Source organism: Schistocerca cancellata, chromosome 12 (genome assembly GCF_023864275.1).
Source record: "Schistocerca cancellata isolate TAMUIC-IGC-003103 chromosome 12, iqSchCanc2.1, whole genome shotgun sequence".
In the NCBI taxonomy this organism is placed as follows: domain Eukaryota; kingdom Metazoa; phylum Arthropoda; class Insecta; order Orthoptera; family Acrididae; genus Schistocerca; species Schistocerca cancellata.
In genome coordinates, this window is record NC_064637.1 from 55,288,506 (window position 1) to 55,308,351 (window position 19,846).

Consider the following 19,846-nt stretch of genomic DNA (forward strand, 5'->3'; position numbering starts at 1 on the left):
AGAATATTTATTTATAATAATAAAAAAACAAAGAATATTTTTAATTAAGTAACCAATAACAATATATTAAACTAAGCATCCTGTCTGATCACCTACATCCATTCATATCCATTCTGCACTGAGCAATTCTAGCAGGACAATGCAACACCACACACGTCCACAATTGCTACAGAGTGGCTCCAGGAACACTCTTATGAGTTTAAGCACATCCGCTGGCCAACAAACTCCCCAGACACGAACATTATTGATCATATCTGGGATGCCTTGCAACGTGCCGTTCAGAAGAGATCTCCACCCCCTCGTACTCTTACGGATTTATGGACAGCCCTGCAGGATTCATTATGTCAGTTCCCTATGGCACTCATTCAGACGTTAGTCGAGTCCACGCCACGTCGTGTTGCGGCACTTCTGCGTGTTCGCTGGGGCACTACACGATATTAGACAGATGTACGCTTCTTTGGCACTTCAATTTATTTAAATATAACAACCACATCGCAAGATTTAATACCCATTCGTCTCTGCTCTGTTTACACATTCCTAACTGTGTCACCTAATCGCACCTTCACCGAGGAACATCCTGTTTAACTGGACCGTTGCTATTCACAATATATACACTCCTGGAAATGGAGAAAAGAACACATTGACACCGGTGTGTCAGACCCACCATACTTGCTCCGGACACTGCGAGAGGGCTGTACAAGCAATGATCACACGCACGGCACAGCGGACACACCAGGAACCGCGGTGTTGGCCGTCGAATGGCGCTAGCTGCGCAGCATTTGTGCACCGCCGCCGTCAGTGTCAGCCAGTTTGCCGTGGCATACGGAGCTCCATCGCAGTCTTTTAACACTGGTAGCATGCCGCGACAGCGTGGACGTGAACCGTATGTGCAGTTGACGGACTTTGAGCGAGGGCGTATAGTGGGCATGCGGGAGGCCGGGTGGACGTACCGCCGAATTGCTCAACACGTGGGGCGTGAGGTCTCCACAGTACATCGATGTTGTCGCCAGTGGTCAGCGGAAGGTGCACGTGCCCGTCGACCTGGGACCGGACCGCAGCGACGCACGGATGCACGCCAAGACCGTAGGATCCTACACAGTGCCGTAGGGGACCGCACCGCCACTTCCCGGCAAATTAGGGACACTGTTGCTCCTGGAGTATCGGCGACGACCATTCTCAACCGTCTCCATGAAGCTGGGCTACGGTCCCGCACACCGTTAGGCCGTCTTCCGCTCACGCCCCAGCATCGTGCAGCCCGCCTCCAGTGGTGTCGCGACAATCGTGAATGGAGGGACGAATGGAGACGTGTCGTCTTCAGCGATGAGAGTCGCTTCTGCCTTGGTGCCAATGATGGTCGTATGCGTGTTTGGCGCCGTGCAGGTGAGCGCCACAATCAGGACTGCATACGACCGAGGCACACAGGGCCAACACCTGGCATCATGGTGTGGGGAGCGATCTCCTACACTGGCCGTACACCACTGGTGATCGTCGAGCGGACACTGAATAGTGCACGGTACATCCAAACCGTCATCGAACCCATCGTTCTACCATTCCTAGACCGGCAAGGGAACTTGCTGTTCCAACAGGACAATGCACGTCCGCATGTATCCCGTGCCACCCAACGTGCTCTAGAAGGTGTAAGTCAACTACCCTGGCCAGCAAGATCTCCGGATCTGTCCCCCATTGAGCATGTTTGGGACTGGATGAAGCGTCGTCTCACGCGGTCTGCACGTCCAGCACGAACGCTGGTCCAACTGAGGCGCCAGGTGGAAATGGCATGGCAAGCCGTTCCACAGGACTACATCCAGCATCTCTACGATCGTCTCCATGGGAGAATAGCAGCCTGCATTGCTGCGAAAGGTGGATATACACTGTACTAGTGCCGACATTGTGCATGCTCTGTTGCCTGTGTCTATGTGCCTGTGGTTCTGTCAGTGTGATCATGTGATGTATCTGACCCCAGGAATGTGTCAATAAAGTTTCCCCTTCCTGGGACAATGAATTCACGGTGTTCTTATTTCAATTTCCAGGAGTGTATATATAAATGACCTTGTGGATAACATCGGAAGTTCACTGAGGCTTTTTTCGGATGATGTTGTAGTATATCGAGAGGTTGTAACAATGGAAAATTGTACTGAAATGCAGGAGGATCTACAATGAATTGATGCATGACGCAGGGAATGGTAATTCAATCTCAATGCAGAAAAGTGTAATGTGCTGCGAATACATAGAAAGAAAGATCCTTTATCATTTAGCTACAATATAGCAGGTCATCAACTGAAAGCAGTTACTCCATAAATTATCTGGGAGTAGGTATTAGGAGTGATTGAAAATGGAATGACGATATTAAATTAATCATCGGTAGAGCACATGCCAGACTGAGATTCATTGGAAGAATCCTAAGGAAATACAGTCCTCATCCCCGTTTTCAAGAAGGGACGTCTAACAGAAGTGCAGAACTATAGGCCTGTATCTCTGACGTCGATAAGTTGTAGAATTTTGCAACACGTATTATGTTCGAGTATAATGACTTTTCTGGAGACTAGAAATCTACTCTGTAGGAATCAGCATGGGTTTCGAAAAAGGATCGTGTGAAACCCAGCTCGCACTATTCGTCCACAAGACTCAGAGGGCCATACACACGGGTTCCCAGGTAGATGGACTATCAGACCAATTGTGTGATTGGATTGAAGAGTTCTTAGATAACAGAACGCAGCATGTCATTCTCAATGGAGAGAAGTTTTCCGAAGTAAGAGTGATTTCAGGTGTGCCGCAGGGGACTGTCGTAGGACCGTTGCTATTCGCAATATACATAATTGACCTTGTGGATAATATCGGCAGTTCACTGAGGCTCTTTGCGGATGATGCTGTGGTGTTTCGAGAGGTTGTAACAATGGAAAATTGTACTGAAATGCAGGAGGATCTGCAACGAATTGACGCATGGTGCAGGTAATGGCAATTGAATCTCAATGTAGACAAGTGTAATGTGCTGCGAATACATAGAAAGGAAGATCCTTCATCATTTAGCTACAATATAGCAGGTCAGCAACTGGAAGTGGTTAATTCCATAAATTATCTGGGAGTAGGCATTAGGAGTGATTTAAAATGGAATGACCATATAAAATTAATCATCGGTAGAGCACATGCCAGACTGAGATTCATTGGAAGAATCCTAAGGAAATTCAGTCCGAAAACAAAGGAAGTAGATTACAGTACACTTGTTCGCCCACTGCTTGAATACTGCTCACCGTTGTGAGATCCGTACCAGATAGGGTTGATAGAAGAGATAGAGAAGATCCAACAGAGAGCAGCGCGCTTCGTTACAGGATCATTTAGTAAACTCCAGTGGAAGACTCTGCAAGAGAGATGCTCAGTAGCTCGTACGGGCTTTTGTCGAAGTCATACAATGAAGGCTTTCACAACTGGATGGTACTGTTGTTGATAATTCTTCCAGGTTATATGGCCGTGGTCCATGGAATTCTTCTATTCCTAACGTTTCGTCCAATACTATGTCGGACATCTTCAGAGGTATGGCTGGTCCTGCTAAGAGACCATGAGGACAAAATCAGAGAGATCAGAGCCCACTCAGAGGCATACCTACAATCTTTCCTTCCACAAACCATTCGAGATTGGAATAGAAGGGAGAACCGCCACACACCATCAGGTGGTTTGATGAGTATGGATTAAGAGGTAGATGTAGAAACTCTGGTCAGTGGTCATAACGTTTTGGCCCATCGGTGTGTGCGGGCAGAGAGCGAGGAGTGGACCCATCACTAAGCCTTGTGGGACACCACAGTTTACATTGTGAAAGAGAACGGCCACGGGGTCTGTTAACATTTCGGGACAAACGGACAAGGTTATGCAGCCGCTCGGTTGAGCCCGAGGTACACGACCGCCATATTGAGCGTGCACTGCCTCGGAGGGAGGCAGGCAGAGGGGTGGGCGGTGTCTTCATTAAGGGAGCGGAGGCGCCGTGTTTGCCGTAGCAATCAGTCCCGTCTGTGCCGCCGACTCGCTAACGAGCGTAACAAAGGCGCCGCGGCGGGAAAGAATCAACTGTCTCCTCTGCCGCTGACTCTGCCGTCTTGGCAGACTCCGGACTCGTCACGTCGGGGGAAAGACTGCTCACCGAGGGGACATTCGTCTTTCCGCCCGCCGAGACACAAAGAGCCAGGGGAAAAGACGGCGCCAACACGGCTCCTTGCTCGGTCAGCTGTAACGTCGTTATTTTCACTGTGAGGCCTGCCTGACGCTACTTGCATAAGCAGCCAGGGCAAAGACGTAGTCGCCTCTGAGCAGAGGTGTACTGTACTCGGTTCGTCATAAGAATAAACCTCATCCAAACAATACACCATGTTGTGATTCTTGAGTTTCTCCCGGCGTATTTGACTTAATTCCTTTGGCCCCTATGGGGGCATAGGGCATCCAGGAGAACTCGCCATCCGTCTCTGTCTTTGGCCATTTGCCTCAATTCTGCCCAGGTCTTGCCAACTCTTTTTGCTTCCCCTTCCACTGTCCTCTTCCATGTGTCCCTTGGTCTTCCTCTCTTCCTCTCTTCCATTCCAATGCTTTTTTCTCGATGGCTCCATCTGGTTTTCTCAAGGTGTGCCCCAACCAGCCCCACTTTCTCTCTCGTATCTGGTCTTCTATAGGTATCTGGTTTGTTATTCGCCAGAGCTCCTCATTACATATTTTTTCTGGCCACCAGATATTCATGATGCGTCGAAGACATCTATTTATGAAGCTTTGTAACTGGGTTGTTATCTTTTTATCCATTTTCCAGCTTTCACTGGCGTACAGAAGGACAGCCTTCACATTTGTATTAAAAATACGGATTTTTGTTTTGTATGTGATATTTCTATTTTTCCATATTGGATACAATTGTATGAAGGAAGCATCTGCCTTTTTAATGCGGTTTTTCACGTCATCTCCAGCTCCACCATCTTCCGCCACTATACTACCAAGATACAGGAATGAGTTGACAGTCTCCACTCGCTGCTCACCTATTAACAGGGGCATCTCCATGTTACCTGAATTTACTCTCATTTCCTTTGTTTTGCCAGCAGTCTCTGATTCTTCTTTCAGCAAGCTTAATTTAGCTTGCATATCAGTCAGCCTTGGAGCTAATAAAACTATGTCGTCTGCAAAATCCAAATCCTCCAGACGTTCGTGGATCCCCCACTGGATTCCTCGTCTCCTGCCTGCTGTGACTCTTCTCATAACAGAGTCTAGAATGAGTAAAAAAAGTGTTGGTGACAAAATGCAACCCTCCCGGACTCCAGTTGTTACTTTTATGGGCTCTGTCATATTTCCCTTGTGGAGTATGCAGCATTCGTAGCCATCATATAGATCACCTCTGAGCAGAGGTGTACTGTACTCGGTCCGTCATAAGAATAAACCTCATCCAAACATTACACCATGTTGTGATTCTTGAGTTTCTCCCGGCATATTTGATAATGAAAATATCCACGGGTGTACTGCCGGTCTACAGTGTCCAACGGGCACAGTATTTCGGCGATCATACATGTCGCCATCGTCAGGTGAACTGACGGACTGAGCTCCTGTGAACGTGCCGGTTCGGAGATCCGTTCGCTATGGCTGCTCATGGGGAACTGGGTTCGGTCGCGGCGGCGGGCGATTGAAATACCCTCCACCCGCGGCGCACTCCCTCCGCCATTCGCGCCCCGCGCCACGGTCTCGCGATGGAACAGATTGCGACGGCGTCTGAGATGACGTCGGTGTGATGGCTCTGTCCGCCGTGGTCGTCACAACTATACGTTTGCTCAGACGATGCGTACCGTGGAGGATCGATGCCGTGAACACCAGAGGCACACTCGACTGATGTATCCGAGCAAGTCGGCTGTCGCTGAACATTGTCGGAAAATCACGCTATGGAATATGAACGCACGAGGGTTCTGGTACAGACGTCGAGATACTGGGACAGCGTTGTTAGAGAGGCCATCGAAATTCGCACCAACGACGACCTCATAAACCGTGACTGTGGCTATAATCTTAGCAAGGCTTGGGAACCAGCGATTGGTTTAATCGAGAGTAAATCGAGCAAACGTATAGTTGTGACGACCACGGCGGACAGAGCCATCACTCCGACGTCATCTCAGACGCCGACGCAATCTGTTCCACCGCGCGACCGTGGCGCGAGGCGCGGACGGCGAAGGCTGCGCGCCGCGGGCGGAGGGTATTTAAATCGGCCGCCGCCGCGACCGAACCCAGTTCCCTCTGAGCAGGCATAGCGTACGGATCTCCGTGCCGGCACGTTCACAGGAGCTCAGTCCGCCAGTTCACCTGATGATGGCGACATGTATGATCGCCGAAATATTGTGCCCGTTGGACACTGTAGACTGGATATTTTGATTATTACACCACGTGTTCTTCTGCGTTTGGATTTCGTTTTCCGTGGAGTGAAAGCCAAGCTGTCTGGAGTACAGTCAGGTACGACGATGGTTCAAATGGCTCTATGGGACTTACATGTACATCTACATCTACACTTATACTCCGCAAGCCACCCAACGGTGTGTAGCGGAGGGCACTTCACATGCCACTGTCATTACCTCCCTTTCCTGTTCCAGTCGCGTATGGTTCGCGGGAAGAACGACTGTCTGAAAGCCTCCGTGCGCGCTCGAATCTCTAATTTTACATTCGTGATCTCCTCGGGAGGTATAAGTACGGGGAAGCAATATATTCCATACCTCATCCAGAAACGCACCCTCTCGAAACCTGGCGTGCAAGCTACACCGCGATGCAGATCGCCTCTCTTGCAGAGTCTGCCACTTGAGTTTGCTAAACATCTCCGTAACGCTATCACGGTTACCAAATAACCCTGTGACGAAACGCGCCGCTCTTCTTTGGATCTTCTCTATCTCCTCCGTCAACCCGATCTGGTACGGATCCCACACTGATGAGCAATACTCAAGTATAGGTCGAACGAGTGTTTTGTAAGCCATTTTCTAAGGACTCTCCCAATGAATCTCAACCTGGTACCCACCTTACCAACAATTAATTTTATATGATCATTCCACTTCAAATTGTTCCGCACGCATACTTAACATCTACACTTAGAACTACTTAAACCTAACTAACCTAAGGACATCACAGACATACATGCCCGAGGCAGGATTCGAACCTGCGACCGTAGCAGCAGTGCGGTTCCGGACTGAAACGCCTAGAACCGCTCGGCCACACCGGCTGACGAAACCAGCTTAAGGAGATAAGAGGTATAAAATCACATTGCTCAAATGTTCAAATGTGTGTGAATTACTAAGGGACCAAACTGCTGAGGTCATCGGCTCTAGACTTACACACTACTTACACTAACTTAACTCTAAGGGCAACACTCACACCTATGCCCGAGGGAGGACTAGAATCTTCAGCGGGAGGGGATCACATTACTGTGTACTTTTTATTTAAGTTAGTTACAGTTAACTGCAGAAATTATCATTGACAGAATGAAAGTACCATTTATAATATATCTTACAAAATGTGGTAAAACTGATGGCCATCAACCTCAAGGAAGCATGACATCGGCGAACAAGATTCTGACGCACCCTCACAAATATCTACATCTACATGATCACTTTGAAATTCACATTTAAGTGCTTGGCAGAGGGTTCATCGAACCACAATCATACTATCTCTCTACTATTACACTCCCGAATAGCGCGCGGGAAAAACGAACACCTAAACCTTTCTGTTCGAGCTCTCTTATTTTATTTTGACGATAATTCCTACCTATGTAGGTTGGGCTCAACAAACTATTTTCGCATTCGGAATAGAAAGTTGGTGACTGAAATTTCGTAAATAGATGTCGCCGCGACGATAACGTCTTTGCTGTAATGACATCCATCCCAACTCGCGTATCATATCTGCCACACTCTCTCCCCTATTACGTGATAATACAAAACGAGCTGCCCTTTTTGCACCCTTTCGATATCCTCCGTGAATCCCACCTGGTAAGGATCCCACACCGCACAGCAATATTCTAACAGAGGACGAACGAGTGTAGTGTAAGCTGTCTCTTTAGTGGACTTGTTGCATCTTCTAAGTGTCCTGCCAATGAAACGCAACCTTTGGCTTGCCTTCCCCACAATATTATCCATGTGGCCTTTCCAACTGAAGTTGTTCGTAATTTTTACACCCAGGTACTTAGTTGAATTGACAGCCTTGAGAATTGTACTATTAATCGAGTAATCGATTTCCAACGGATTTCTTTTGGAACTCATGTGGATCGCCTCACACTTTTCGTTATTGAGCGTCAACTGCCACCTGCCACACCATACAGCAATCTTTTCTAAATCGCTTTGCACCTGATACTGGTCTTCGGATGACCTTACTAGACGGTAAATTACAGCATCATCTGCGAACAACCTAAGAGAACTGCTCAGATTGTCACCCAGGTCATTTATATAGATCAGGAACAACAGAGGTCCCAGGACGCTTCCCTGGGGAACACCTGATATCACTTCAGTTTTACTCTGGTATGTTTCGAATCACATCACAAGCTGCTACAATTCTGGCAACTAATTCCATCTCCGTATCCAGTGGGGACTTTAGATATCCCCGTAGTAAATAATCCAGTGGATCAGGTCACGTGACCTCGCAGGCCGTAGAATAGAACCTCCCCCTCCAGTCCAGCGACCAGGAAATACTGTGCCGGGTGCCGGTGATGCTCCATCTTATTTTACTGTACGTCTCTGAACAGCACTGAGTAATGAGTGGGTCTGTCGTTGATTCAGAGCACATTCTGTCGGACTATGTAAATTCAATACAACATAGCAACCGTATGGACAAGTAAAGCGTGGTAACCAGGCAGGTCCTCCTTATTTTCTTGCAGGAAATAAAGAATGAACAGCCGGCCGATGTGGCCGAGCGGTTCCAGGCGCTACAGTCTGGAACCGCGCGGCCGCTACGGCCGCAGGTTCGAATCCTGCCTCGGACATGGATGTGTGTGATGCCTTAGGTTAGTTAGGTTTAAGTAGTTCTAAGTTCTAGGGGGCTGATGACCGCAGAAGGTAAGTCCTATAGTGCTCAGAGCCATTTGAACCAAGCCTTCCTGCCATCAAAATAACATGGCTGGTACTGATTGGTTCCAAAATTTAATGCGCGCAAATCCACAGTTATCTTTAAGGGGCTCCAGAAAGGCTCAAATTCATGAAAAGTTCAATTTTTACTTTTTTGCGTTTTCTGAATCTGCAGACTATTACCTTTTAATAGATATATAATTTATTCAATTCCGAAGACTACAACTATTTTTGAATTTTTTTTTGAAATGTGTTCTACATGGGCGTGACCCACTGTGGCGCTGTTAAACGGCTGTCAAATGGTGTAATCATTAACGTCCGTGTTCATCAGGTACATTTTAGTGATGTGAGATAAAGTATGTGTTGTGGCTAACCTATTTTCAGAGACTTAGCAGCACCTGAACTGTTGAAAAAGTGTATTCACGGAAAAACTCAAAACCCCAATGAAAGTGTAAATAGTGTTATATGGTCGAGAATCCCCAAGACTGTATTTGTTGGAATAGAAACACTTCACTTTGGTGTGTATGATGCTGTTGCGACTTTAAATGATGGCAACATTGTGAGGTGCAAGGTATTTAGAAATATGGGAATGAAGATAGGTTCTAACATGGTACGAGCGATGCTTGCTTTAGACAAGGAACGCCTTCGGGTTGCAGACAGGGCTGTAAAGAGTCTAGAAATACAAGCAAGAGTAAACAGGAGGAGGAACAAGAGGAAGCTGGAGGAGGAGTTTGCAGAGGATGAAGATAATCCATCCTATAGACCTGGAATGCACTAAAAAGTTAATCCAATCTTTGTCGCTCGATTCCCAAAACTTTTATTTTCTCATACTAATTACATGTTTTCTAAGGATCTTCCAAACATATTTGTTTCAAACTTTCAGTAAATGTTACACAGTACCTTCTGCATAATTTAACACAGCCTTTTTCCAAAAAACTGTATATTTTTGAATATATAAATAAAAAATTGCAAAAAAATGTTGTGAATTTTCATTACAATTGAAGAAGAATCATCTTTAATAACTGAACTAAAATTTTGTAAAATCCCTGTGTTAAGTTGTAGCCCATATTCCAATAAATAAACTGTAAAAAGTTCAACTCCCTACCTCAAATACTTTGTGAGGAAAGATGTAATTTATAAGCGTTATTTTAACATTGCAAGTATAGGGCGTTCCAGAGCCCCTTAAGGACACCAGAAGCGCCGCCTTTAAGTCGAGCGACGTCGTTCAGTGAGACTAACGTTAATCCAGACTGCAGCGCCTAGAACCGCACGGAGCTATCGCATCGGCTGAGACCGGAACTCTTGTAACACTTGATTGTGCCTCTAACGCTGCGGGTAATTTTATCCCACCGATGTTCGTTTTTCCAGGCTCAAATATTCTGAAATGTTTATTCGTGGTGGACCTCCAGATTAATTGGAGCTGGTAAGTCCTCTGGATTTACTACTTGATAACCATATCTCACACACGTGAATATTGGAGTTGAAAAAGCCAAAGAAAATAATGTCATCATGTTATCGTTTCCCCCACACTGCTCCCACAATTTGCAAACCTTTAGACGTAGGAGCGTACGGCCCTTTTAAAAATTACGTAAATAGGGCACAGGCAGCATGGGTGCACAACAATCCGGGGAAAACGATGACAATATATGACATCCCAGGTATTGTGAAAGAGTCGTTACCGCTTGCCTTAAACCCTGCTAATATCATGAGAGGATTTAAAGCTTCTGGTGTGTGGCCATTCAATGCTGATATTTTCCAAAACTCCGACTTTGCGCCATCTTATGTTACTGATCGTCCAGATCCTACACAAGAGCCAGATGTCGTAAATATCACAGAAAATTTATCATTGAATCTTGAAAATCCAGAACTATTAGATTCTGGCCTGAATTAGATATCAGCACCACGGAAATTATAAGCCAAATCGAAACTGCGAACGAACCAATTCCTAGTTGCTCCAGTCTACAACAACCTTTTTCGCCATCGAAGATTAGACCTCTATCAAAGGCGCCACCAAGAAAAACTAAAACAAATAGCAGACGCAAAAGCACCATTTGAAAGAAGTACATGTAAATAAACGGCACAGTACATGTAATATTGTAGGCACGTTAGTTCTAAATAAGCTGGAAAACGGTAATGCTGGGCGAAACGGTAGACAAGTTTACTTCCTTAAGCTGGCTTCTCCGACCCCAACTTCCCTACCTCAAATTGTGCACTGGAGCATCCTCTGTGTCCTGTTAAATTTTTGCTCCCTCTTACGGAAACGCCCTGTATACCACCCACCAAACGAAGCCCACGTCCAACATGGGAAAAGCTTTTAAGTTTTTGAGACAGCTTCAAATATATCGGAAGGTGTCTCGCAATGTAAATTGTGTAAATAGTTACTAAACATTCATTTGGATCCGGTCATCCTGGTTCATCAAATGAAGACATAAAGTCTGAAAATGTGTCAGCGATCATCTTTTTGGCGTTTTATTTTACAGGTCTGTCTTGATCTCATAAATTTTTACATTTGACTATGACCGGTTTCGGCCACTGCCATCTTCAGATCATTAAATGTTCTGATGTAGCATCATCGTCATACTAAACATGCAGGTACATAGTAAGTGCTCCTGATTTAGGTTTTCCTCGAATTTTCTAAATCGATTCAGGCAAATTCCGACACGGTTCCTTTGAAAAGGCCGTGCCGACATCCTTTCCAATCCTTTCCTAATCCGATGGGACCGATGACCTTGCTGTTTGGTTCTTTCCCCGAAATCAATGAACACTCGTCTGGGAACATCGAGTGTATGTTTACAAATGTGACCAACGGTTTGCTCAGTTCATAAATATTTCGAAAGAGGACAAAGTGGCTGACAAGAGTGTAGAAATGTGTGATAAGGGCTTGAGCCTGTTTATCAGTTCATAGGCTTTCTAAATGTAGAGTAAACATTGACTGAAATATGAAAAAAAACGTGAGTCAGTGAATATCAAAAAGCACATTTAAGTAAGATGCAAAGCAGTGTGAAGAAAGCTTAGTATAAATGAAAAGCTTCTTCTTTCTGACAAGAACTTTGTAGATTAACATAATTCGAAAAACAAACTTCTTGTTTGCTATAATGCATTTGGGGAATTAAGAGTGAACTATTACGGGCACTTAGAATGAATTCAGCGCAACTGCAATACGCATCCTGGAAAAAATAATTAAAATTTGTCTAACTGGGATCATATTTGAGTGCAGCACACTAAGGTTACAAAAAGTGAATTTCGAAAATCTTGCTTTAGTTGGCGTTGCAATATAAAACACGTCTTCATGTTCTTAAATGCAACGAATCTCACCTGTTAGAGAAGTATATATTAGGGATGACATGATGATGGTTCGGACTGAGAACAGACAGTACTAGTCTAAAGAAAGCGAATAATAAATAATCTCATAATACGCCGAAATGGAAAAAAGACCAAATAAAATCCACCATTTTCTAGCCTAGAATGACCCAAAATGAACACATATTTCATTGAGCAATTCATCCGCATATACACTCCTGGAAATGGAAAAAAGAACACATTGACACCGGTGTGTCAGACCCACCATACTTGCTCCGGACACTGCGAGAGGGCTGTACAAGCAATGATCACACGCACGGCACAGCGGACACACCAGGAACCGCGGTGTTGGCCGTCGAATGGCGCTAGCTGCGCAGCATTTGTGCACCGCCGCCGTCAGTGTCAGCCAGTTTGCCGTGGCATACGGAGCTCCATCGCAGTCTTTAACACTGGTAGCATGCCGCGACAGCGTGGACGTGAACCGTATGTGCAGTTGACGGACTTTGAGCGAGGGCGTATAGTGGGCATGCGGGAGGCCGGGTGGACGTACCGCCGAATTGCTCAACACGTGGGGCGTGAGGTCTCCACAGTACATCGATGTTGTCGCCAGTGGTCGGCGGAAGGTGCACGTGCCCGTCGACCTGGGACCGGACCGCAGCGACGCACGGATGCACGCCAAGACCGTAGGATCCTACGCAGTGCCGTAGGGGACCGCACCGCCACTTCCCAGCAAATTAGGGACACTGTTGCTCCTGGGGTATCGGCGAGGACCATTCGCAACCGTCTCCATGAAGCTGGGCTACGGTCCCGCACACCGTTAGGCCGTCTTCCGCTCACGCCCCAACATCGTGCAGCCCGCCTCCAGTGGTGTCGCGACAGGCGTGAATGGAGGGACGAATGGAGACGTGTCGTCTTCAGCGATGAGAGTCGCTTCTGCCTTGGTGCCAATGATGGTCGTATGCGTGTTTGGCGCCGTGCAGGTGAGCGCCACAATCAGGACTGCATACGACCGAGGCACACAGGGCCAACACCCGGCGTCATGGTGTGGGCAGCGATCTCCTACACTGGCCGTACACCACTGGTGATCGTCGAGGGGACACTGAATAGTGCACGGTACATCCAAACCGTCATCGAACCCATCGTTCTACCATTCCTAGACCGGCAAGGGAACTTGCTGTTCCAACAGGACAATGCACGTCCGCATGTATCCCGTGCCACCCAACGTGCTCTAGAAGGTGTAAGTCAACTACCCTGGCCAGCAAGATCTCCGGATCTGTCCCCCATTGAGCATGTTTGGGACTGGATGAAGCGTCGTCTCACGCGGTCTGCACGTCCAGCACGAACGCTGGTCCAACTGAGGCGCCAGGTGGAAATGGCATGGCAAGCCGTTCCACAGGACTACATCCAGCATCTCTACGATCGTCTCCATGGGAGAATAGCAGCCTGCATTGCTGCGAAAGGTGGATATACACTGTACTAGTGCCGACATTGTGCATGCTCTGTTGCCTGTGTCTATGTGCCTGTGGTTCTGTCAGTGTGATCATGTGATGTATCTGACCCCAGGAATGTGTCAATAAAGTTTCCCCTTCCTGGGACAACGAATTCACGGTGTTCTTATTTCAATTTCCAGGAGTGTATTACCCGCACAATCGCACGAGGAAGTGGCATGAGTCAGGCAAGTGTCCTACGCATTCAAATCAAATGGCTCTAAGCACTATGGAACATCTGAGGTCATGAGTCCCCTATACTTAGAAACTACTTAAACCAAACTAACCTGAGAACATCACATACATCCATGCCCGAGGCTGGATTCGAACCTGCACTGTAGCAGCAGCGCGGTTCCGGACTGAAGCGCCTAGAACCGCTCGGCCACAACGGCCGGCTCCTACACATTCTCCAACGATATAGGTTCCATCTCTCCATCACGAGCTGCATGGGACAATTATGAGAATCGTGTTAACTTCTGTACATGTACATTAAGACAGAATACTGCAGTGTATTATGCATCTTCTTTAGTGAAGAAGCCACATTTGCGAATCATGGCCAGGTTTTCCGCCGAAACATGCACTATTTACCTGTTGGCAATCTCCATTGTCTTCGTCACGTGGAACTTTAGTGTCCATGCAGTATAAACGTATGGTGTGGGGGAGTGAACCATCAGATCACTGGGCCATTTTCGTAGATGGAACACTAAACACTCACAACTGTCGCAGCCTCCTAAGACACCATCTTCCAAGGATGCTAAAAGACGTTCCTCTGCAGACTAGGAGGAAACTGTAGTACCAACAGGACGGCTAACCAGCCCATAGTGCACAGAGCACTACAGCATGTCTTCACAAATTGCTTTCAAGTCGCTGGATTGGACGTAGAGGACCAATACCTTGTCTGGCCCATTCCCCGTATTTGAAGTCTGTACACTCTTTTCTATGAAGAATGCTGAAAGACGCCCTCTACAAGGACATACCAGCTACACCCCGTTAGATGCTAGACATATTACTGCAGCCTGTCCAGACATCGGTGCTGAAATGGTAGGACGTGTGCAGCAGTCGTTACATACCAGACTGGCAGTGTGTATTGGTGCTGCCAATGGTCATTTTGAATGCAACCTGTGATGGTCAGTTGTCTAATGGACAGAATCCACATAATTAGTGTATGCATGTGTGTTGTTCTTTAGTGTGTGTTACCACAGGTATCATACAAGGGTCAGTGTGAGTGAACTATTCAAAATTCGATATCTCGTAAAGGATTTGCCCTACAATCCAGCAACAAAGACCACCGACATTCTAATTTACCCTCTTTTTAGCTTGTTAATGTCAGTAGGTATTGTTACATTTAAAAAAATGTATGTTTGCGTAAAAATAGACATTCTAAGTATTATTACAATCTGTTTATTCGCTAACAATATGAGCCTCTGGCTACCAATCCGCTCTGTGAAACCCGCACATCAACAGTACTTTCAACTTTCGCGATATTTGCGGTGCAAGTTTTAGGAGATTCACCCATATAATTCTACAGTTGATGGCGCAAATATACACTCCTGGAAATGGAAAAAAGAACACATTGACACCGGTGTGTCAGACCCACCATACTTGCTCCGGACACTGCGAGAGGGCTGTACAAGCAATGATCACACGCACGGCACAGCGGACACACCAGGAACCGCGGTGTTGGCCGTCGAATGGCGCTAGCTGCGCAGCATTTGTGCACCGCCGCCGTCAGTGTCAGCCAGTTTGCCGTGGCATACGGAGCTCCATCGCAGTCTTTAACACTGGTAGCATGCCGCGACAGCGTGGACGTGAACCGTATGTGCAGTTGACGGACTTTGAGCGAGGGCGAATAGTGGGCATGCGGGAGGCCGGGTGGACGTACCGCCGAATTGCTCAACACGTGGGGCGTGAGGTCTCCACAGTACATCGATGTTGTCGCCAGTGGTCAGCGGAAGGTGCACGTGCCCGTCGACCTGGGACCGGACCGCAGCGACACACGGATGCACGCCAAGACCGTAGGATCCTACGCAGTGCCGTAGGGGACCGCACCGCCACTTCCCAGCAAATTAGGGACACTGTTGCTCCTGGGGTATCGGCGAGGACCATTCGCAACCGTCTCCATGAAGCTGGGCTGCGGTCCCGCACACCGTTAGGCCGTCTTCCGCTCACACCCCAACATCGTGCAGCCCGCCTCCAGTGGTGTCGCGACAGGCGTGAATGGAGGGACGAATGGAGACGTGTCGTCTTCAGCGATGAGAGTCGCTTCTGCCTTGGTGCCAATGATGGTCGTATGCGTGTTTGGCGCCGTGCAGGTGAGCGCCACAATCAGGACTGCATACGACCGAGGCACACAGGGCCAACACCCGGCATCATGGTGTGGGGAGCGATCTCCTACACTGGCCGTACACCACTGGTGATCGTCGAGGGGACACTGAATAGTGCACGGTACATCCAAACCGTCATCGAACCCATCGTTCTACCATTCCTAGACCGGCAAGGGAACTTGCTGTTCCAACAGGATAATGCACGACCGCATGTATCCCGTGCCACCCAACGTGCTCTAGAAGGTGTAAGTCAACTACCCTGGCCAGCAAGATCTCCGGATCTGTCCCCCATTGAGCATGTTTGGGACTGGATGAAGCGTCGTCTCACGCGGTCTGCACGTCCAGCACGAACGCTGGTCCAACTGAGACGCCAGGTGGAAATGGCATGGCAAGCCGTTCCACAGGACTACATCCAGCATCTCTACGATCGTCTCCATGGGAGAATAGCAGCCTGCATTGCTGCGAAAGGTGGATATACACTGTACTAGTGCCGACATTGTGCATGCTCTGTTGCCTGTGTCTATGTGCCTGTGGTTCTGTCAGTGTGATCATGTGATGTATCTGACCCCAGGAATGTGTCAATAAAGTTTCCCCTTCCTAGGACAATGAATTCACGGTGTTCTTATTTCAATTTCCAGGAGTGTGTATATGGCGCATTCTCCCCAGAAAGGGAAGACTGTCAAGCAAATAACTCGACCAATTTTTCTTTGAATTCTTCTTGTTCTTCCAATAAGCTTTCATTCTTTCCGGAGAGGCTTGTTTACGTTCATCCGACTACATCGGTCTGTACCGTTTTTCTTTTGGTTGCTCTGATATAACTTCCCATGCGTCTACTTTGTATCTGAAGGTATCTCTTTTTAAATTGTCGGCTGGTCTTATTAGGTCCTTTCCGCCCATGAACCATGGACCTTGCCGTTGGTGGGGAGGCTTGCGTACCTCAGCGATACAGATAGCCGTACCGTAGGTGCAACCACAACGGAGGGGTATCTGTTGAGAGGCCAGACAAACGTGTGGTTCCTGAAGAGGGGCAGCAGCCTTTTCAGTAGTTGCAGGGGCAACAGTCTGCATGATTGACTGATCTGGCCTTGTAACGCTAACCAAAACGGCCTTGCTGTGCTGGTACTGCGAAAAGCTGAAAGCAAGGGGAAACTACAGCCGTCATTTTTCCCGAGGGCATACAGCTTTACTTTATGGTTAAATGATGATGGCGTCTTGGGTAAAACATTCCGGAGGTAAAATAGTCCCCCATTCGGATCTCCGGGCGGGGACTACTCAGGAGGACGTCGTTATTGAAGTATAGAGGATATAAAATGTAGACTGGCAATGACAAGGAAAGCGTTTTTGAAGAAGAGAAATTTGTTAACATCGAGTATAGATTTAAGTGCCAGGAAGTCGTTTCTGAAAGTATTTGTACGGAGTGTAGCCATGTATGAAAGTGAAACATGGACGATAAATCGTTTGGACAAGAAGAGAATAGAAGCTTTCGAAATGTGGTGCTACAGAAGAATGCTGAAGATTAGTTGGGTAGATCACATAACTACTGAGGAGGTATTAAACAGAATTGGGGAGAAGAGGAGTTTGTGGCACAACTTGACTAGAAGAAGGGATCGGTTGGTAGGACATGTTCTGAGGCATCAAGGGATCACCAGTTTAGTATTGGAGGGCAGCGTGGAGGGTAAAAATCGTAGAGGGAGACCAAGAGATGAATACACTAAGCAGATTCAGAAGGACGTAGGCTGCAGTAGGTACTGGGAGATGAAGAAGCTTACTCAGGATAGAGTAGCATGGAGAGCTGCATCAAACCAGTCTCAGGACTGAAGACCACAACAACAACAGGTCCTTTCGAATTTCATCTAGATAAGGTGTGGAATTCTTAACTGGGGTTACATAATCCATTATTCTCTTTGTCAATCGATTTTCTGCTAGTCGTTTGAGATGACCAAAGAGTTTCATTCGCCTTTTCCTAATATCAATTTCGACGTCTGAAAGTTTTCTGTTGTTTTAATTGATTGTAGCCTATAACCGTCTTTGGTATGTCCTCCTCCTACAATTTTCCTAATGAGCTTTCTCTTTTCTTTTTTCATGTCTTCAAGTTGTTGTTTTCTGTTAGCGTTTCACTTGCACAGGGAATTGCTGGTTTTATGACAGTATTGTAGTGTCGAATTTTTGACCCTCTTGACATTGATTTTTTTTTATGTAAAGGTTTTGCGTTAACCCTAATCCTTTTTAATTTTTTGGAGGCGACGTTGTTGTGAGACTTTTTCAAAACTTGTCGGTTCGATGAATTCTCCAATGTATTTAAAATATGAGACGCTGTTAATTTTATCATATTTTGTTTTCAAACTTGCAATTTCTGTTTTTGAACAGAAGATTTTAGTGTTCTCAAATGAAATTTGTAAACCTACTTGTTTTGCACATGCTTTGAGTATTTCCGGCTGTTTTACTGCAGTCTGTCCATCCTCTGTTAGGATCGCCAAGTCGTCCACAAATGCAAGATGTCGTATGTAGAGGTTGTTTCAGGCAACGCCCAGTCGGGTTGGCTTCCAAACGCCATATTTCTTGAGTTCTGTCCCTCATTCTTCCATAACTATGTTGAACAGAAAAGGAGAGTCCATCACCTTGTCTCACACCTGTTTGAATGTCATAGGGTTCTGAGATTTCCCTCACAAATTTTACTTTAGAATTTGTGCCAATTAGTGTTTGTTTTATGATTTTTTTCGTGGTTTGGGATCTAATCCCCCCCTCTTCTCCAATTTGGAATAGTGAGGCCCTGTCCATTGAATCGTATGTTTTTTTTATGAAATCTACAAATGTGCATACTATAGGTTTTTGTCTGAGAGCTCGCATGTTGAGTATGGTTTTGAGGTTGAAAATCTGCTGCGGACACAATCTGTTTGGTCTGAATCCTGCTTGACATTCTGCTACTTCGGGCTCTTATTGCTGTTGTGTTGTATTCAAGTGACAAGCTGATATAATTTTGTAGGTGACTGGTAATAGAGAGATCCCCCTACAGCTCTTTACCTTTTTAATATAGTGGATGACTCAGAGCAATATTCCAGTCATCCGGGATTGTTTCGGTTTGCCAGATGTTTTGGATTATTTGAGCAATTTCTCTGAGTGAATTCGGAGCCTAAATTTTTCAAGAGGTCTGCTACAATTCCGTCCTCCCCTGATGATTTATTGCCTTTGAGTCTCTTGATGTAAGCATAAATTTCTTCTTGTGTTGGTGGTGAGATTTATGGCTGCACTTTCGGAAATCTCTCTTTGGGTCCTCGACAATTTAAAACCTGTGAAACACACAGGGTGTTTCAAAAATGACCGGTATATTTGAAACGGCAATAAAAACTAAACGAGCACCGATAGAAATACACCGTTTGTTGCAATATGCTTGGGACACCAGTACATTTTCAGGCGGACAAACTTTCGAAATTACAGTAGTTACAACTGTCAACAACAGATGGCGCTGCGGTCTGGGAAACTCTATAGTACGATATTTTCCACATATCCACCATGCGTAGCAATAATATGGCGTAGTCTCTGAATGAAATTACCCGAAACCTTTGACAACGTGTCTGGCGGAATGGCTTCACATGCAGATGAGATGTACTGCTTCAGCTGCTCAATTGTTTCTGGATTCTGGCGGTACACCTGGTCTTTCAAGTGTCCCCACAGAAAGAAGTCACAGGCGAATAGGGAGGCC